This window comes from Vidua macroura, chromosome 22 (genome assembly GCF_024509145.1).
Source record: "Vidua macroura isolate BioBank_ID:100142 chromosome 22, ASM2450914v1, whole genome shotgun sequence".
Classification (NCBI taxonomy): Eukaryota; Metazoa; Chordata; class Aves; order Passeriformes; family Viduidae; genus Vidua; species Vidua macroura.
In genome coordinates this window covers 4,381,690-4,403,412 of record NC_071592.1, presented here as the reverse complement: position 1 = coordinate 4,403,412, position 21,723 = coordinate 4,381,690, and the positions used below count along the sequence as shown (strand labels likewise).

The 21,723-nt window shown below is 47.6% G+C and overlaps 1 protein-coding gene across 4 annotated transcripts in view; it reads right to left on the bottom strand.

Moving 5' to 3' along the window:
• Nucleotides 1-21,197, bottom strand: part of OPCML (opioid binding protein/cell adhesion molecule like) — a 337,383-nt gene extending 316,186 nt beyond the window's left edge. For all 4 annotated transcript variants that reach the window (XM_053996801.1, XM_053996807.1, XM_053996810.1 and 1 more), the window contains exon 1: nucleotides 21,112-21,197. The gene's annotated coding sequence lies outside the window, so the exon portion shown is untranslated. The remainder of the gene's footprint in view (nucleotides 1-21,111) is intronic.
• Between the last annotated feature and the right edge of the window lie 526 nt (nucleotides 21,198-21,723).

Below are 21,723 nucleotides of genomic sequence, written 5' to 3'. Positions count from 1 at the left end.
TGCACCTCTAAGCATAAATCACAACCCAAAAACTACCAGAGCAGAATATGCTTCCCTACACAAATACATTGCAAAACACTGGGTGCATTTGTCCTGGCCATCAGCAGCTGCAGTGATCACTGTAAGAGGTTTGAACACAGCAGAATGTTCTTTACTCTGGAGTGCAACATGCCCATTATTAAGTGCTATATAATGCCAAGTTCCTGCTGTAAAAGGGTCTTCAGAAATGACAACATAAAGAATTAACGGCCTCCAAAACAGGGCTCAGGTGAAACCTGATAGTTAAAGCCAGGAGAATTTTATATCAAAATCCTGCAAGTTTCACAGGAGTATAACACAAAGCCATAAATCACATTGGCTCTGCTCACAAGGTTGGTGGAACTCAGGAAATATAAAACCCCAAAACTTTTGATGAACATCCCAAGTCCTGAGCTTGTTACATGGTTCTGAGCCGCTGTTTGTCAAACCCTGTTTACCAACACACCCTCAAATAATTCATTGGATTCTGCCAAGTGTAAGGCAAATACTACTCAAAATAATAAAGTTACAGTGCTGGCCCAAAGCAGGTGTAACATGGGGATGGCATGTGGAGGACATGGCTTGTAATGCCCAAGAAATGAGATCTCTGACTGCTGTAGGAGTCCAGCATTGAGATACAGCCTTGCAACCCAAACCCCTCTGCCCAAAGAACCATTTTTTACCCCCACACTGTGGGTTTCAGCATGTAAAGACGAGGAAGTGCTCAAATACTAAATAAAGGCCATGAAAATACACACATATCCCCCCACAAAAAAAAAAAAAAAAAAAGGCCAAAAAATAAGATGGGCACTGCAAGCACCTAGAGAAGATCATTCTTCAACAAACCACCAGCACTTTCCCCATGTGCTCCATCTCCTGTGTCCTACTGATGTCTTGGAGTGGATACCTAGAACAGAGGCTAGACAAGATTAAAAGAATAAGAGTAGGTATTTATTAAAGGCCTTCAATAGGTACACCTTGGGCAGTCAAAAACCTCTGAGAGGGGCTAAACCCAATTTGCATGACGGTCACAAGTTTTTCATACAGATATAAGTTTGGTCCATTTACATATCAGGGGTTAATCCTCCAATTACAGCTTCAGGCAATGAAGTCAAATGCCCTCAGTTTTCTCCCTCCTCAATTCACTTTTGTTTATACTTTTTGGGGCCTGAAGCTGTAGGGTGTCCATGGATCTCAGGCCTAGAGGAATTGTTTTGTTTAAAATGTGAAGAGTTAACTACACTTCATAAGGAGTTTAGAGTTATGCACTAATGCAGTATACAGGATTTGAAAAACATTAAAGGCTAAAATCTTAAGGCATCACAACCTTGCCCTGAAGAGCCCAGCACTGCAGGGCACACAGTCCAACCCTATGAGACATGGTGCCAGAATATGTCTAGTAGCAAACAAAACTGGACGCAAGAATAAAGTTGGCGAGGAGTTTTAGCAGTTTTATTTCTGTGCTGTTGCTTCCCCTGGCCATGGATTATTGATCTCTGGGGAGAAGAGGCAGCAGCCACGGCTGACGTGCCGTCCCTCAGCCGGGGTAATGTACAGCGCTGCCGGGATCCGCAGGTAACTGATGATCCCATCTGGCACGGGAGAGGGAAGTGATTGATTTACTCTCCATCCTGGTACTTAGACTTTTCACCCTCAACAGGCCACAAAGCCCCGTTCATCATCTTCATCAATCAAATGGGCAAATATCATTAAATCTGCAGGCCACAAGCAGCATCATTTATATTTTGGTCTTTTTTTTTTTTTTTTTTTTAACTTTGTTTCAAAAGTTTGCCACCTCCTCTTCCCACATCCCTTTCTGAAAAATAGTGCTTCCACCTGTCAGGAATTCAATGAGGCAAAATGCAGAAGCTGAACCTTGAGAAGAAGGGATGGTGCCAGGCTTTGAGGTCACCACTCCCAGGCCACAAGGGGATACTCACAGGATTAGGGCATTCCCAAATTCTCCAGAGCTGCCAGGCATCAGTGATGCCTGGTTTCTGTGTGCTCCTGGGCACCCCAAGGGTGTTTTTCCACAAGGCTGACTCAGGCTTGAACTCATTTAAGCACCACCACACAGGATGTGGCACAAACCAGGGCAATTCTTCAGAATTCAGTGGAGCAGCAATGACCTGTCCGTGCTGCTCATCTGCCCCATGACTTCCCAAGGACAACGAGTACCTCCAGTTTGTCACCACTGTTTATTTAAGCATTGATTTTTTTTTTCCTTAATGCACTTTTTCAAAGTCACTTTTTCCAATGTGCCAATGTACCAACGCCACCAAGCCCAGGATGTGCAGGAAGGGGATGTGAAACCCATCAAAAATCAGGAATAGGTTTGAGGCCATCGTGAAAGAAGGTGACAATTCACCCTGGCAGGTTCCCTCTTTCCCAGAGCTCTGTGAGTCCCAGGGCTCTGAGCAGCCCAGAGTCAATGCTGAACGTGTGGATGGATGCACAGCACTGCCAACAAGTTCACTGCCTCCCCTCCCAGCAAGACACTCCATTAGAAAAGTTTTTTTAGAAATAAAAAGAAAAGCAACCGTAAACACTGGGCAAAATAATCTGACTCAGGGAAATTTCCAGCGAGTTCAGAATAGCCTGGAGTAAAAATCCATCTCTAATGCGACTGAAAGAGCCTTGTGAAGGAACAGATGCAGCCTGTAAATTAAATCACCAAGAAAGGTTGGAGGAGCCAAATGAAATCTCCACCTGCCATTACTTCCGAGGCAGAGACAGGGCCGGGCACAGGGAAGGAGGGCGATGGATGGGCAGAGGAATCATTTTATTAGCCTTAATTGCCATTTCAATACCATACCCATGTCTCCACATAAGCCTTCATTCTCTGTAAAGTTGTCAGTTCATGTCCTGAATGGGCCAGGCTTGTTATCAGCAAGGCGTTTACAGCCCCTGGGCTGTGCATTAATTAAAAAGGCTTTGTGCTGAGGCTCATTCATTAGCACACTGCTCCTTTAATCACTGCCTCTTCAGCCACCAGGACAATCTATAAATCTCCTCAAATATGAAATAATGAAGTGGAATGGTTCAATTTATTACAATGTAATAAGGCAGGATAATGTGGGGGTGGACAGGGTGGCACTGGACCTGTCTCCTTGCCCACTCTTCCCACCTCATTACTGACAGGGACCATGAGTGAGAAGGGCAGGAGGGATGCAGGACAGGATGGAGAACGCACGGGACACAGATCTTCCCATCTCCTGCCACCCCTCCCACACAAAACCCAGCATGCCACAAGTCACTGAGGATGGTGCTGGAAGCCAGACATGGTTGCTTGGCCTTGGGAGGGAGGTTTTGTCCTGAAGAAGTCCCCAAGATTCTGCTCTTCCATGCAGACACCAGCATCCATCAGCAGTAGGGGAAGTCTCTCACTCTCCATCCCATTTTCCTATTTGCACCCCCATTTCCCCACCCCTCCTTGTTCCACCGTTCCTGGAAGGATCCAGGTTGAGCTGGACAGGCAAGTGCCGAGGAGCAGATGTTCTAGGGAACATCAACAAGCTCCAAAAATCCACATATTAACTCAGCACAAAGCTCCTGTTTCCCCTCTCATGGCTCATCTCCCAGCAGCTGGGCCCTCCAGTCAAGCTGCCAAATAAAATGTGATTGTACACACTGGGTTAATTAACAAAGGGAGAAGGGGCAACACTTGCCTGGCTTTGCATTTCCTAAATAAATGCATCAAGGACACCTAACTAGTGAGGGGAGGCCAAACATGAGGTTTTGTCTCCACAAAAATTGCAGGCTAAAAATGACAGGGGAAGAAACAAAACTTCAGCTATTCCAGACAAGCAGCCACAGCATTCAAAGAAAGTGCAAAATGAAAACTGCCCATAGAAAAGTTGACAAAAGCTAATTATGCTCTAGCATAGAAGGGAAGTATTTAGAGGAAAGCAGGATTTGTAAAGAACATTGTAGTGGGTTTTGAAGAGTTACTTTTCCCTGTCAAAAGACACCAAGTAAGAAACATCGAGTTCACAGTATAACAGCTCTAGAATTTGCCATTTTATTTTCATTGCTCTCCCTACTCAGTCTTAGAAGGCCTTGAATTCTTATGCACTGTTATATAATTAATGTGGTTATTAATATAATTAACACAAGCTGTTGATTTATCCAAAATTCATTCCGAGGGAAGCGAGTTGTGATAAATTCACAGTAAGAAAAAAAAATTAAAGTATCAGAATATGCCATATCAACATTCTGTTTAAAACTGAAATTTGTCTTAAAGACTTTATTTCAGAACCCATGTTAGGATTGTTCCAGGTTTTTCCACAGGGAATATGCAAGCCATAAACATGAATCTTTTTAACTGACCCAGCTTAACCCTGCTGGGAGGGGATGCTCTGGCCCAGGAAAAGACTCAAAGGTTTCATTTTTTTCTCCCTATTTATTACCAGAAGTGCATTCAAATGCTGTTAGAGAATGGGAAAATGATTTTTCCTGCGTTAAAAAGGCGCAGCCGTACACATCGCTCAAACCCACAGCTCTTTAATACCAGCAATCTGCTAAGTGCTAATTTGTCAAGACAAAACCTTTCATCTCCAAGGCTCCCCCAACGTTTCATTTGCTCAAGAATCACCCACAATAAAATTCCAGATCATCCACACAGCAGTGCAAGCCGGAGGTTTGGGTTTCTCTTCCCCTCCAGGAAGGGCTACTCCAGGAGAAGGGCAACTAATTACTGCTCAAGTCAACGAATTAACCCTGTCCTTGGCTACTCCATGAGTTTCAAGGTGCTTTTTAGAGGGAACAGTGTGGCAGGGTCCTCACCATCAGAAAACTCTATTACACGGATCTTCAAAAAAGCTCATTACTACAAAGCTACCAGCATTCAATCCCATTAATAAAACACATCGGTGTATAATTATAATATTAGGCACTTAAATTGCAGTTTTCATCTGCAGCTCTCAAAGTATTCTGCCAGAGTAAATTGAGTCCCCCCTAATTTGGGCTGGTCAGAGTTTTCTATTTGAAGCCTTCCCTGATGGAGAATTTGATTTTCCGTTTGAAAAGAAAATTGCAAAAAGGATCTGTTCTTCCTCAAAATGGCTGTTTCCTTCTGGTGAGGGATATGCAATGGGGAAAAAAATCCCACAAAATCTATAAAACTGATAGGGAGGAAGAGTTAAAATGCTGCCAAGAAAGGAATAGCCATAATCTATAAACTTTTTTTGGTGGCAGCAAAATCAGTTTTGCTGCAAATCGTTCGGGGTGGGCTTGCACAAAATCCAACATTTGGGGTTGTCCAGGTTGCAACATTATATCAGGGAATAAAAGGACAAAAATGCTTCATTTTGTGGACAAAACCACCCCGTGAGCCACTTTTCTTCTCTGATGGATTATCTCCAAACCAGGAATTTCTGGATTCCTAAGAGCTGCTCCACAGGTTTGGGCTGTTGGGGACAAAGCCACGCTCTCTGCGAGGTGACAGGGGCGCTACCTGTGACAGATGGAAGGTGACAACCACTCCTCCAGAGCCACATCTTGGCCCATGCCGGAACAAATCTGCTTCCAGCAGGCAACGAAGCTAAGGAAATCAGAGATGAAAATAAAACTACCGAGGAAATTGTCTGTCTGGGAGGCAGAGCCAGGCGGCACAAAGGGTTCAGCGTCAATTTGTGAGGAGACCTGTGTCCTCAGGAGGTTATCCCAGGAATACCACTGGAAATGATATCACCATGGGCACCCACCAGGCAGCTCCCTCACAAACCTATTCCCTGGTAAACACCAATCTTCAGTAATTCCAGCTATTAAAAACAACTTAAAGAGGACTCAGATCTCATTTTGCAGAGAGCGCAGGGGTCTCGAGGACTGTTTTTAAAGTTTTCCTGCACTGGAGTTAGCAGTCTATGGCTTTGATATGTTCAGCTGCTGTGCTGCTTCCAGGTTTATTAAATTTACAGCCAGAGAGACAGCATGGCTTGTTATTTTTTTCCAAAGAATCCCCAGAAGAAAGGCAAAGTTTATCAGGCATCAATGCAAGCTGCAAGCTCGGAAACCATGGGTGTCCAGGAGTTCCCTTTCCTAACACCACACAACAAATCGTTGCTCCATGCACACATTTATTCGAATCTCAAAAGGATTATTATGTATGTGGTACCCCCACAAACACATCCACCTTTGGACACTCGCATTGACAACACTGAACAGATTAAATGATCAAATGCAATCTCCTGTGGGGAAGGTTAACCTACCTGCTAACAAGGGATAAATACCACAGCAGCACCTTTGGGCACTAGGGAATACCCCAAACCCTCCTATTCTCCAATTATTTATCCCGTTTTCTTCAGAAGAAGGGGCTTGGTTTGGACATGAAAACATGACAGAAATTATACATTTTTTTTCCCCTGTTGATGACCAAAAGCTCTTTTTTGCTGAAACTGCTTTTCAATCAGCTCTCATTAAAATTAAACCCTTTTTGTTGGATCTGGAGAGCTTTTATGGCCCATCCTCACACATGTTGGGTGACCAAGTGGTTCACAGGATGATGCATCTCCAAGTTTCCCATGGTACTTCCACATTCTATGTGAAGGGAGATTCTCCCTCATGACAAATAAGAGGATTTAACGCTGCTCATCACAGACATCCCTGCGACGTCTGGGTAAAACCCCATTAAATCCATCCCGCTTTTAGCAAACCCTGAGGAAGGAGAAGAAAGGACAAGGCCAGGCACAAACCACCAACATCTATTGTGCATCATGAGGGGAAGAGGTTGGGCTCCGGGGACATTTTTCTTTTGGCACTTATTGTCTTCTAAACTCCGCAATCTATACAATAGCTATGTTTGTAATCACTCGAAAATTTTCAATTAAATGTAAAAAACCAGAAACAAGTAAATCTATTCTCTCTTTTGACTGTTTTATTGATTAAAATGGATGCCTGAGCTGCGGCCACTGAACCATGAAAAGCAATCTGTCTTGGATGGGTAAGAGATCGTTAGGAAATCGTTGTGCTGAGGCAAGAATAACTGTGCATGTACACACACGTGTGGGGCTGGGCACAGATACCCACATGCTACCGTGGAAAAAGCCACCTGCAACAAAAATTGTGTCTATATATTTCACTATCGAGTTCAAAGCAAGCTGAGGTGTTAGCTTGTCACAAGACCTCTCGTTTTCTAAGTTTCATCATTTCCCTCAGCAGCCAAACCTCGTCTCTGTTGCTGCGGAGCACAAAAAAGACACGAGGTGGGAGAAGAAAAACCTCAAGGTCTGTCATGTGTTACAAGCTCCAAGAGCAAGGAAACCACTCCTTGGGTCATTAGGAGATTTTCAGGATGATGACAAGGAGATCCTTCAGTTGATGTTCCAGCTTCCTTTTGGTCTCTGTCCTTCCAGGGCGACGTGGAGGATGTTAAAGGAGTTCTAGACATCACCAGGAACACTCAGCTTTGCAAAGCCTGACTGGTTTGGGTGCGAGTTAACCTAAGGCAAGGCAAAGGAGGGATGAAACTTCCCACATGAAGCTTTTGCCACGAGCCCTCACTCGCAGATTCCCAGCCTGCAGTGGAGCTATCTAATATTGGCTCCTGACAGCCACGGGAACAGATGGAGAACACTTCGCTCTGCGCTGACAATACTCTGCTTTGGAAGCAAGACTACCCTGACATCAACTCTCTTTTATCTCAGCACCTCAAGTTGAAGCTTAAATTAACCAAGCATTGCTTTTTTGTTGTAGCCCATCACACAAGCCTCGGGGAGTTCAGATCTGTGAATTCTCAGCCTTTGCAAAAAAAATTCTCTTATTTGCTGAAGCCAGTGCAGAGCCTGCTCATCTCTAGGAATCTGGACCCAAACATCACCCAAGGAAGAGCCCTAAGAGAGGTCAGGTTTGGAAGCTTTGCTGCAAAGCACAGCTCTGAAATCCTCACCTGATGCTCATCCTCTCCAACAGGAGCAGCAGGAAACTCCTTGCCAAAATCCATTTCCTAGCAGGTTTTTGAAGGCTGGGACTGAGGCCACAGCAGCTTTGTCCCACCAACACAGGTCTAGCAGAGGTCTGTCCTCATCTTAGCAATGGCAAGATCAACAGCAGCCACTTCCCTGTCCAGGAGATCTGGGAGAGGCAGGGATGTGCTCAGCACTGGCTGAGCCAGGCTGGAAGGCTGGGAATGTTCACCAGAGCAGCACCACTAAGGAGTTTAGCCCAAAACAAGCTGTCATTTAGGAAGAGGGGATACCCACCTCCCCACACACGCATCCGTGGTATTTGCTAATGGGAAGAACGAGGCACAACAGCAGATTCAGGCTGACTCATGCAGTTTGTACTTTTATTGGGCGCCTTTTCCCACCATCCCCCTCTAAAGTAAAAATAACGCGCAGGAACGGCGCTGAACGAGAGTGATCTTTGGGAAAGGTGCTCCAAAGCATTCCTGCTCTATTTATTTGGGTGTGAGAACTCTGAGACCATGACTCCATCTCATGCTGCAGGCAGGGGTCAGCACGGGGTGCTCACAGACACTGGACAGCTTCCAGGTGCTTTGGGAAGAGCCCTCTAACAATAATAATAATAATAATAATAATAATAATAATAATAATAATAATAATAATAATAGAAGAAGAAGAAGAAGAAGAAGAAGAAGAAGAAGAAGAAGAAGAAGAAGAAGAAGAAAGAAGGAAGAAAGAAGAAGAAGGAGGAAGAAGGAGGAAGAAGGAGGAAGGAAAGAAGGAAGAAGAAGAAGAAAGAAAAAGAAGGAAGAAGGAAGAAGAAGAAGAAGAAAGAAGGAAGAAGAAGAAGGAGGAAGAAGGAGGAAGGAAAGAAGGAAGAAGAAGAAGAAAGAAGAAGAAGGAAGAAGGAAGAAGAAGGAAGAAGAAGGAAGAAGAAAAGAGAAGAACAGAAGGAAGAAGAATAAAAGAAGGAGGAAGGAGGAGGAAGAAGAAGGAAGAATCTTTAAAATTATTATTGCTTTGATTTAAAAGAAAAATTTTAAGAGAACAAACTTTTAAAGTCCTCAAACGGGACAGGCCTAGAAAAGTCCTGCCAGGCTTTAAAGGGCAGTAAAACCTTTCATGCCATGACCACACCACAAAGCATCACGAAAAAGCAGCAGCAAATGCAAACTGGAGGGAGTCTGGAGCCTCACACATCTGCAGGACCATGCAGATTTACCAAGAGGAGGGTGAGTGGGTTAGCATCTCTCAGATCTTTCAATATATTTTCCCTAATTAAGCTGTTCAATTCGGCAGCTTAAAGAGCTGCCGATAGCTGCTACAAATTGATTTATCTTTTGATGAAGGTAAAATTTGCTGGAAAAAATGAGAAGCAAACAACATATGGGTTTGGGAGGGATTAAATTACTTTGTCTTGTGTTAAGATTCAAACATATTCTGGAGGCAGGATGAGTGTTTTACAAGTAAATTGTTTTTATACTATATATCCATTTCTTTGTAAACAGAAGGATCCTCATTTACACATCCACCTACAATACCTGCTAGGTAACAGAAGCAGATCCTTAAAAGCCAGATGAGATCCCAAGCTTTCTGTGGGCACACACACACAAATAAAAAGCAATCATCCTGCAACTCCCCACCCCTCCCCATGGTGAGGGAGAAAAAAACCTTCTGGAAACAAAATAAGCCATAATAGACATGGCCTAAAGCAGTCTCCACAGGAAGGGTCATGACCAGCTACCATGGGGGACATCAGGGCTCCAAAACCGCACTGACATTCCCAATCCATCCCTGCCTGTGAGCTGCAGTCCCCTTGGATAGCATGAGCTCAGGGTTTAACATCACCACTTCATTATTCTGCTTTACTCATCAGTAGGAAAGATAAGGTGAAGAGGGATAAATATTAAGAGTAAATCACAGCCAGCCTGACAAGACCAAGCAACAGTAGCAGGGTAATTTACTTGATCTCAAATGAGGAGTTTGCCTGGAGGATGTTATAACCTCAGGAAGGAACAGGAGACAAGGAGTTGGCTCCTGCAGCTCCAAAATCTAAACACACTGGGCTCCCTGCACTGACATCCCCTCAAACACAGATCCTTCTTTCCTCAGCAAAGCTGTGCCCATCTCACCTCTGCAGCAGCAAGGAAATTCCTCTGCACTCCCTCACTCCCAGCTTCAGAGCATCTCTAAATCTCTCAGTTAGAGAGAGTTCAGCAGGAGGGATGCAGCAACAGCCACGGGGAGGTTGCATTTATTAACTGCTGTGCCCTGCATCCCCTTTATCAGCTATTTTGGACACATGCATTTCCTACACAAGCACATGCCAGACATCTGAGAGTGGATAATTTGCCCAGACAGGCAGTAAATACATCCCATCTCATGCTTCCTCTGAGAATAATGTGCTTGCCAGTGTCACCTGTCATGTAAATCATCACCTTGCAATTTATCCTGAGCTACATTTCAACTGTTTCTGGACCAGGAGAAAAAAAAAAAAGAAGAAACACTCAGAAAGTCCAGTAACTCCTTCTGTGAAACATGGATGCTTCTTCCCTGGCCAATATTCTGAATTTATTGAGAAAAAGACATCTACTGAATTTATGGATTCCCAGATGAATTTCCAACTCTTAGATTTAAAGGAGTCCTAGACTTTCTCTGAGCTGTACAGAAGACATTTACATAAGTTTTTGTGCAACATTCCTTCAGCCTGTTCCTCTCTCACCATATGAGTAGCCAACAGCTACCCACTGAGTTACTGCAACTCAACAACTTTGAGGTGGATTTGAAAAATCCCACGAGTTGCATGAGAAATTACATGCCTGTGATTTTTTTTTCCCCCGTCCCTGGCATTTTTTATTTAAATCTTCCCGCAAAACCAGAGTCACGTAAAGAATTGGGGTTGATGGCGCTGCCTGGGCTGCTGCCTTTCAAGGGAAAACAAGAGAAACTATGTTTTCTTTCCAGAAGCAAGCACAGGAAAGCTCCCATGGGAACTTTCCACTAGAAAAAAAAAAAAAAAAAAAAAAAACAAGCCATGTTCCCCAGAAATCCATTTAAAAAGGTCCAGTGGGAGGTTCTCTAGTGGAAAGTGTCCCTGCAGAGGTTTGGAACGAGATGGCCCCCAAGGTCCTTCCAAACCAAACCACTCCATGATTCTCTGAATTTATCCCCAGCAGAAATTCCTCCAGCCAGCTGGGCTTGTCGAAAAGGTTGGATTTAAAGAGGTCTTTAGGCAGCTTAAGCTGGCTGGGGGTGCACAGTCCTGGAGGACCCCTTTAATCTGTGTCCTTTGGCTGCAGAGAGAAAAAGCCCACTGCACATCTGTGTCGTCTCAATTTTGTGTTCAAAACACTTGAGAATCTCTCTTTTGTTCCTTGCCTGTCTCCCTTAATCCTTGCCTCAGTCATTATTCAATATTTGGTTTTGTGACTACATTATTTAACTTGGCGGAGCGCTTTGGGACGTAGTTTGCATAAAAGCCACTATTTTTAAGCAGCGGAGGGGACTGTCACCGAGGCAGGGAGGAGACAGCAGTGACAGCAAAGAGGAGACCAAAGCTTCACCCACCAGAAAAAAAACAAACCCTCTCCAAGGGAAAGGCAGTCACAGGATCGTCATTCCAGGGAATAAATCACCAAAGCCAACTCCAGTGTCAGTAATTTTGTGACGCAGAAAATTGATTCGTACGTTACAATCAAGGAGCGCCCTCCTCCATAATGTATGCTCGGCATTTTAACATAATTATTTGCGCAACAGTTTTAATGTTTGCAGCCTTCCCTGGCTGTCAACCTGGAAGTAGTGGGGGGAAAAAGATAAAATTTTAAAATACTCTTCTTCAGAGACAGGATTAAAGGGAAAAAAAAAAAAAATCAATCTCCGAGCAACCTCCTTTGTATTTTGTTGTGACAAGCCTGAATTTAAACAGCCTGTGAAGTCAAAACAACAGGAGAAATATCAATACACATTAATTTAATCAAGAAACACAACTCTGCCATGCCAAGCCCAACTTGGCTTTATTTCCTCCGAGGTTTCTGGGGGAGCTGATGACACCCTGGTACCTGCCCAGCCCCCGCTGGTGACTGGGGGTCTTCTCAAAGGTCCTCTCTCCATTTGGATGCTTTGCCATGCAGAAATCAAAATTCCTGGTGCTGCAGCTCCCCGCCAGCACATCTCCATCTCTCCGCCCCTAAAAAGCTGATTTTGCTGGCAGAGCTGCCCCGAGTGGCCATCCGGCTGCATCCTTATTGTGTGCCAGGGAGCTTTCAAAGGACAGGCAGATAAAAGGGTAAACATGATAACAAAAACTATCTCCAGCACACTTGACTCCGTCAAATCCTGGGCACAGCGCGACTCTTTGAAACAAGAATCTCATTAAGGAAGGGAGAGTTGAAAGGATAAGCCCCCGCATACCAAAGGCAGAAATCAGATGTGCTTGACCTTTCAAATGAATGTACATTTTCTGAGTGATTGTTCATTTCAGAGTAATTCAAACAGACACCTGATAATCCTCTTAAAAGTCTGAAATTTGGATACTGGATTGGACACAATGCAGCGGGATCTGTGGGTGGTCTCGTCACTGTGCTCCGTCCTGCCCTTGCTCCCAATTTCCTGATGCTCCCTCAAGTCTTGTCCCCTCCCTGGGCTTTCATGTCCCCACACATACATAGGAGATGTTTCAAGTCCAGGATTCATTAAAAAGGAAGCATCTTCTGTGCTGGCACAGCTGGAAATGAAAAGCCAATGCTCCTTAACACAAATTAGGTGATTAAACACTTTGGATGGAAAAGAGGTGTCCCACCAGCAAGGGAAGAGGAGGATTTCCTTCCAGACAGGCTCCATGTACAAATCCAAGGACCATGAACCCCACCTGGGTCCTGCATCTTGTATATCTACATAACCCATGTGCTGGGGCTTGCTGAGAAAGAGAAACCCTCACCTGAGCCATGAGCATTCCCAGAAAGTCCAGCAGCTTCACAGGGAAACATTCACATGTGAATGGCTTCAAGTGGAGATGTTCACTAAGCCAAGGATGTGCTAATTACAGCCCAAAGGCTGTAATGAACTCAGAGAGGAACTGAAAGGCTTCCTCATGGACAATGTTGCTGGAGAGGTCATCAGCATGAGGTCCAGGAGTCAGCTTGAATCACCTTCCCCTCAATTTTTGGATGCCCGGGTCAGGTCTAGTGGCCGTTCCTGAACTTCAGTTCCATTTCCACCAACGACTTCTGGGCCTTGCTTAGCACATCCGTGTGTTCAGCATGAGCACATTCTGCCAAACCTTAGAGATCACTGGTCCTGGGGAGTCAAAAACCCAACAGACACTGCAGGAAAAGGGGGTTTTGGTGTCTATTTATGGCCTGTCTCCATGATCAACCCCACAGAGTGACAGACCATGCAGTGACTAACACCAGGTTTCTTTTGAAAACTCCAAAAATCAACAGCTTAACATTTTCAATGGAATCCGGTGGTGTTTTATGACCTGTAAGGAATCTGGGAGTGCACCAGCCTCCTGCTGATGTCACATTAACATCAGCCCCAGCAGTGGCAGCACACACAGGCTGCTGGCTCCTGCTCACAGATACTGCCATGCTGGACAGGCACCTCATGGCTTTGTATCCTCAGTGAATCCTCCCCTTCCTGCTCCCCCTGGGCTCCCCAGCACTCCATGTTAATTAGCTAATATTTGTGTAGATCCTTCCTGACACTGCCTTTTGATTCCCTCTGAGCTCATCAACAGCTCCAGGCTCCTGGAGGAGCATCTCCATTGCTGGGGGGATGGAGGATGCAGCTCCAGCCAGGGAGGAGGGTGGGACTGGGGGGCTGCTCTGCTTCCGAGTCAGTCCCCAAACACACAGGACAGGCTGCAAAGAAATCTCCTGGAAAAGTCAGATGCGAGGGTGTCAACCAGCTCATCTCACAAGAGATGGACTGGAGCACGCTGCCCATGCAGTGACACTCCAGGGAACTGCCTCTCTCCATCACAGTGCTTCTGAATTCCAGGGAATGGAGCTCATCTTGTGGATTCCCAGCCAAACTCCAAAGAACCACAAATTCAAACTCCAAACCAGCAGCAGGCTCTCTGAACAGGCTGAGCCCCTGTCAGGACAGACGCTGGGCTTCATCCCTGAAAGGATTCCTGTTTCTCCAGTGGCTCTCTGAAGGCCACGCAAGGAAAGCTCTGCACAGTGTGCAGGTAAAGACACAGTGGTTGTTACCAGGAGAAAGCAGCACCTCTCCTCCTGTGGGGACTCATCCCTCTGTCCTACATGAAGCTCTCACACCCCATCCGTGAGCCCCATGAGGTCCCCAAAGGAGGACCCTGCTGGATGTGCCAGCAGCCACGTCCTTGCTGACTCCCACATGTTTTTCACCCCTCCTCTCCACACTTCCTAACAGCTCATGAATTTTATAAACTAAACTCATTGTAACCAAACCATGAAATTGCAAATTTAACTCTGTCAACAAACAAAGCTTTGGCAGGGAGCTGCCGCTGTCTGAGCCTTTCCAGCAGGGAGGGAATCTCCTCCGAGGGACACTGCACCCCCTTCATTCCTCCTTGGCCATGGGGCAGTGGCACAGAGGGGGTTGTACAGGATGCTGGAGCGTCACAGCCTACAAAACGTCACAACTCATTCCCAGAGCTTCCAGCAGCACCAGCCATTCCCATCACCCTTCCCTGTCGCGGCCATTCCCACCACGGACCCAAAGGCACGGAAAAGCCTTGGCAGCCCTAAAACCCCAGGGCAAAGCCCTCCCTGCTCAGGCACAAAGGCTTTGCCGCAGCCCCCAGGTCGAGCCAAGCCTGGCTCCCGCCTCTCCCTCTCCTGGCCACGTCCAGGGTGGCCGGCAGAGCCTCGTTAAGTTAATGGAGTGCTAATTAGCTGGCAGACCGAGGGGAGGGATCGGAGGCGCTGCCTCATTTGCTCGGTGGAATTGGGCCATTAAAGCAAGGGTGGGCTGCAGAGGCTGCCGCTGCTTGAGGGATGCAGCGGGATCTCCGCAGGGACACCCGGGGCTGCACAAACCATTTCAGCGGTGTGGCGCAGCCTTTGGAGCGGAGAAAGTGGGTGCTGCCTGCACCACTGAGGGCACCGGAGCACCGCCGAGGGGACCTTCTCCCATCGCCTTCAGCGCTGCCTGTTGGAGCCCTTCCAGCACAGTCCCCCAAGCCAACCCTTCTTTTCCCCACACACACAACTTCCAGTGGCCAAAGGCACTCGCTCCAGGTGGGGAAAGTGCAGCATGTCCTGCCAACACGCCAGTGCCACCTCGTTCCAAACAAGCGCGGTGCCACAGGGTGTTTCTATGGCAACAAGCAGCCGATACAGCCGGCGGCACCGAGATTCCAGCGCCGTTCTGCTGACACCCCCGGCAAGGTCCCACCGAGCCCAGGCAGGACTCCCAGAGCGGAGCTCAGCCTTTGAGAGGTTTCAACTTTGCACTCCTTTCCCAGGGTGGTCACCATGAGCCACTCGGGTATGGCGCACACAACATCCCTGGTGTGGATGTCACCATCAGCTGGCCCTGGCACTGGCAGCCCGGCAAACTCCCGGCCTGGAGAGCAGCAGCAGAGCTGGGGTCATCAGTCACTGAGTTGTGCTATAGGCAGCCTTAAATCCCAGGTCTACCTTCCCATCGATCTCTTCAGCTCCGTGAAATTAAGAAAAACGCAAGACAAACACAAGCGAAGGTCCCCGAGCAGGCTGTGTGAGAGGCGACCAAACAGCTCCAATTCCCCCGAGCAAGGCTGGGCCGGCGCCTGGCTGGGAAAAACAAAACCCAATTCCAGCCAGAATGCCAATCTCAGCTTAAACATCCCCCTGGAGCCCCGGGTAGGGGGGCTCACAGCACCCGGCATTGCCGGCACCCACGAGCACCTCCAGGGCTTCTGGGGGCTGCAGCAGGAGAGGGGCTGCAAATCCCCTTGCCATGGAGTAAACCTGTCATCAAATGTGGCAAGAAATGACAAGGAGCACCTGAAAGATTTCCCTTCTTCCACAAAAATCACTTCCCAGAGTAGATGTGTGCTTTAAGGATTAAATGTGCCTGGACAACTCAACACAACATTATTAATGTCTATTTTCAACAAGCATCTCCATTCCACCCATCTTTTCTCTCTCTCTCTTTTTTAACCATCACTTTAAAGTCTTTCCTGTCCAACCATGTATTGTGGGAGGGAAAAAAAAAAAAAAAAACTTGTTAAAAAAAAAGAAAAGAAGAAAAAAGTAATTTAAAAGCTTTAAATCCAGTTCTCTGGTCTCCGACCCCCTGAAGATTCCTGCACAGAAAATAAAGTGCTTAGCTGCCCTCCTTAAAAAGATTTAATCTCCCATATTTCAGAGCTTGTATGATTAAACCCTACCTCTAATTCTGCTTTCAGAGCCACAGCCAAATCTCTGCTTAAAGGGAAGCGGTGCAGGCGCCTCTCCTCCCCTCTCCCTTTCACACAGGGGAGTGGAGCTGCATCCACGTGGACGTGGGGGAAGAGCTGGAGGTAGAGAGGCAGCTCCAAGCATCCCTGCATCCTCCTGCTTCCTTGCCAGACATGGAAATACCTTTTTTTTTTAGGCAGCTTTCAAGAAAATTGAGCTTTCTTATATGCAGCTCTGAAGGAATAAAGAGGGGAGGTGGTGTGGACGTGCAGGGCCAGCTCACACTCCCAAATATTATCAATTTTACCCCATCCATGGCAGCAAGGAGGGGAAGAGCCTCAGATGAGCAAGGAGAGGAGAGCCAAACTTCAGCTCGGAGAGTTGGAGCAGGACAGAGCCCAAAAACCTGGTAAGAGAACACCCAAACATGGTTTGTCTCCAAGATGAGCTGCTCCCTACGGCGGCAGAGAATTTGATGGAAGCAGGGATCACGCTGGAAACTGGACCTTGGTGAATTCCTGACAGGCTAATCACTCACTTACGCCCAGCCAGGAATTATTGACCAATTCTACCAGACAGGAGAATGCCAACCTGCCCTGCCCCAGGCACCTCCATCCCAGGTGAGCAGGAAGAGGGCTGCAAAATAAAAACCCCTCTTTTGCTTCAGACAAACACAGGCCCTGTCCCTGCCTTCTCTGCTTTATGATATGCACAGAGTTTGTTAAAAACCTGCACTGATAAGGTGGAATGTTTATTGGAAGTGCAGGAGAAATCAGCTTTTCTGAGACACAGCGACCTTCACTAGCTGAAATGGGGAGGGAGCTCAAGGCCAGCTCTCCAACACACCCAGCCAGCAGCAAACATGGCCCAGGGTGGGATGGAAACAAATCTCCAAGGAGCAGAGCACTGCAACAGCCAAGAAAGTGATTACTGACACAGGACTATTGTGGTTCTCACCAGCACCAGGGGCTTGATGGAAAAATATCCCCTGACACTTCTGCTGAAGAACTTGCTGAAATTCCATGGGCAAACGATACCAAATCAAGTTTCACACCCTCCCCATCCCCTTGTTCAACAGAGACTTTTATGCTGCCAAAACCTATTTATTTCTTGCAAATCTCTCTGAGCTACTGCTCATGAATAGAAATGCTTTTATCAAAAAACTGTTCACATTTTCCACTGAAAATTTTGAAACAAGTGTTTTCAGGGGGAGGCAGGTTGCCTTCTGTGAGAAAACCACATATAATGCCCCTTTGGAATATTTTTACTTCAAAAACAAATAAAAAATGAATTTTAGGTATGTCAGCCTATGAGATAGGAACAAAAAGCTGTTACTGCTGCTTCTGGGCTTGATTTCAAAGAACTTGGCCTCAGACATCCCCTTTGGAGCAGCCATCTCTCCAGGGTGTGTGCCCAAGGACCCCCATCACCCACCCCAGCCTGGGCTGTGCTGGTGCTGCAGAGGACTCACTTGTGAGCCAAAAAACACCGTGGGGAGGAGCGAGTGTGTCCAGGAGCACACAAAGCTGAGCTCTGAGCAGCCCCAGGTCATTTATCTTGATTTCTCTTTTCAGTGCTGGTGAAGGCTGAAAAACATCAGCTGTGTTTGCTGGGCTTGAATTCTGCACGAGGCAAAAACCACGAGCACTGCGAGGCCACTCCAGGGGCTGCAGGAGCCCAGGAACCACCATCCTGCCAGGAAGGGCATCCCCAGAGCCATCTCCCTGAGGACAACACTCTCAGGAGTTTCCCCAACAGCACAGAAGGGTTTGGGGCTGAATCTCAGCCCCAGCAGTGCCTGATCCTGAAGATGCTGTAATTATCAGGGCAAGCCACAACTTCTGCACGAGCATCTGAGATGTTGTGCATCCATCAGCTCTGGGTGGTGCAGTATTGTCATCTCCTGGGGTAAAAAACACCACCCCAGAATCTGAGGCAATCCCACTGTCCTTTCTGAAAGCCCTAATTTACAGTCACTTTGGGAATTGCTGCATCTGATGTATTTTGATTGTTCTGGGGGAAAAAAAATAAACCCTTTAGCTCCCTAATGCCAATCACTACATTGTCTCCTCAGCTCTGCTAAACATTTCCACGCAGAGGAGAAAAGGCATCTCCTGTCCCTCTCACCACAGATCCAAAGGGCAACGGTGTGTGTGGATAAATGAACAGGTAGATGTACTTTCATTAAAATCACCACATTTAAATTACTCACAGACGAGATTGAAGACATGAGGTTAAAAACTTAATTGACTAAATCAGCTGAGACGCCGAGGGCTGATTATATCGTTTAAAATAAATGTAATATTGGCCATCAAAAAAAACCCCCACACAATATTATTACATATCAAAAGCCATTATTCAAGAAGCACAAACAATATCTTCCTAAAGCCCTGGCGGATTTAAGAACATTACCCTCCCTGCTTTCTTGATTGTTTTTCTTCTTTCACAAAGTGAATTGGGAGAAAAAAACAGACACCTTCTTGCGAGTTCTTGAAATCCAGCATTGGAATAAAAATCTCCCTGGCTGCTCTCTCATCAAGGACTGCACCTTTGATTTAAGGCTAAAGGTTGGCAGGCACAGCCACCTTGCCCAGCCTTGCATGGAATTTGGGATATACCCTCATGATATCCAGGTTTAACCTTAGAAAATCCAAGTGGTTGAAAGCCGTCTCCTCTCACCATTAATTGTCTTTTTCAAAACACTTTGGGTTATCCAGGTTCCATCCACTTCCAGCTCCACACTTGGGCTTTGTTCCTGCAAGCCTCCAGTGTTGGAGCTGGTGGCTGCCACCAGATTTGTCCCCATGCCAAGGCACAGGAGCACCGTCCCCATCTCAGCATCCTGGGGACAATACACTCAGGCATGTGGTGTTCACTCTCTCCTTGCTACACCATCCATGCAGAGATAAAAACATCCACGCTCTTACTAGGAGGTGAAAAAGCCAGAAACCCTTCAGCAGACAAGGACATTCCATGGAAATCCAGATCAGCTTCCAAATGATTTCCTAGCCCCGACTGGGAGCTTGTTCCAGCCTGAGTGTCACAATGAGAGATGGCTCTGGTGGCCCTCAAACCCAGGCTGTGGCATCACAAGGAGACGTTTGCTCCCTGCCTGCAATCACAGGATCACAGAATCCCAGAATCACTGGGTTGGAAGAGACCTCCAAGGTCATCGAGTCCAACCCAGCCCCAACAGCTCAACTAAAGCCTGGCACCCAGTGCCACATCCAGGCTTTGTTAAACACACCCAGGGATGGTGACTCCACCACCTCCCCGGGCAGCCATTCCAGAGCTTTATCACCCTTTCTGTAAAAAACTTTTTCCTAATATCCAGCCTGTATTTCCCTTGGCTTGAGGCTGTGTCCTCTGGTTCTGTCAGTTGTTGCCATTCCTTGTCCCCCTCCTCTCCTGCTCTCCATGAACAGGAGGAAGGACCCAAACCAAAGCAGCATCACTAAACCCCCACAAACCAGGCCTGGGGAGGTGCAAAACACCACACAAGCCTCAATACAAGCAAAACCACACAAATCAGCCCCTGGGCTCCCCATTACTCCAATTACATTCTAATTACAAGCATTGCCATCAAGGGTTTCTCAAACTCCATGTCTGTTCTTAGAGGCTCCTGTAAGGCAGGAAAAGCACATTGATATGCATGTGCCATGCCCGTGGAGGAGACCACAGGCTGTGAAGCAGCCTTGGAAAGAGCAGGGCTCCCTGGATGATGGCTTTGCCAGGCTGGCAGACAGTGGTGCCATCCCTCGTCACCTTCCCGCATCCCTGTGCCCGTGGAGCCAGGTGTGTCCCAGTTAGCCATTCCCCTCATTTCCCCCCAACCCAAGGGATCTTTCATGCAACTGGGCACGTACCAGGGCTCACCCAGCTGCCAGGATGAGCTTTGCCCAGGGACCCACGGCGTGGAGGGGAGGGTGACAGGCAGCAGGGTGATGTGTCACAGCAGGGCTCATCCTAAATCCAAACCACCAGGGACTAGCAAGGGACTAAACTCTACCCCAGCCGACAGCAGGACAACAGGGAAGCTCCTCATCTGTGCTGAACTAAGCAAGAGCACAGTGCCCCCTTTCCTGGATCCTATCAGGATCCTTGATCCAGGGATCAGGCGAGGGCCTGGATGTGGTGCGGGATCCCCGGCACAGCCCCTGGATGTCCCCACACTGCCATCCCTGTGGCTGTTAGGGCAGGAAGCACGTGTTGTGTCCCACGGAGCGTGCCCTGCAGGGGGGCTGCATTACAAAGCCATTTACTGAAAATAAAAAGCCCGAAGCCCCAAGCAAACGCAGGGTAATTGCAGGGTTTTCAGGCGTGAGGCTCTCACAGTGCTGTGATCAGCCAGGCTCCGGGAGCCCTCGCCAAAACCCACCCCATGCGCTGCCTGAAACACCTCCCAAACACACACACGGCTTCTCAAAGCCTCCCTGCTCCTCTCCTGCTCTGGAGGACGGAGGCTGGTGGCGGGAGGCAGCGGGAGGGCCGGGATGCTGCACATCTGGCAGCTGCAGAGCTCGGCATCGCTCCTGTCCCACGCTCAGGGCTAAAACGGGCAGCAGGCTCCATCCAAGCCGGGTGCTGCTCCCCTGCCTGCTCCCCCTCGGCCTCGCAGGGCCTTTAAGCTGCTGAATGCTCTACAAAGAGCAGCCGGGAGCCAGTGCGGGCAGCAGAAGTGTTAAAATTCCCGTCACGGCCCGCGAGGAGCCATCCCCAGCATCCCGCTGCAGAGAGAGCTAATCCTGCCAGGTTAATTCTCATCCTCAGTTCATTCCAGTTTATTAAAGCCAGCAGGCACCCTGCAGAGGATTCATTACCTGTGTCACTCGAAGGCTGGGCTGGGCCTTAATGAGCTGAGACACGGGGGAGCAGTGCTGGGCAGGGTCCATGCTGGCTGTGGGGATACCTGGGATTCCTGCAGCCCCGTCCCCACGACGGGCAGTGTTGTCATAAACAAGAGCAATGTTCAGGTTCTGAACATTCTGCAAGGTTCCAAGCTCCATCCAGACACATCTCGCTCCCATTTCCTCCCTTACACCTGCTCTCCCCAGCTCTCCCCAAACCCCCAGCCCAGCCCAGCTGGCCTTGGAGCCCAACCTGGAGCTCACCAGCTTTTATTTGCTGGGAATTACTGGCAGAGGGCAAAAGGAGATGAATTTTCAGCTAGGTGAGCGAGCACATTACCAGCCAGAGAGATGGCAGCTGCTGCAGTACATCTTCATCCCTTTAAATAGTTCCCAGCCTTCCCCCCGCAGAGCCGGGCTGGCTGTGGGAGAGAGATCTCTCCTAATTAATCTAGTCCTCTCCATCGCTGGTGAAACAGAGCCCGAGCTGGTGGATAAAATATTGCAGGAGCTAACAGAGGATGGCAGGCTTGGGGTAGCGAGGCAGAAAGCAGCGCTGGACTGCAGCCGAAGGGGTACAATTAT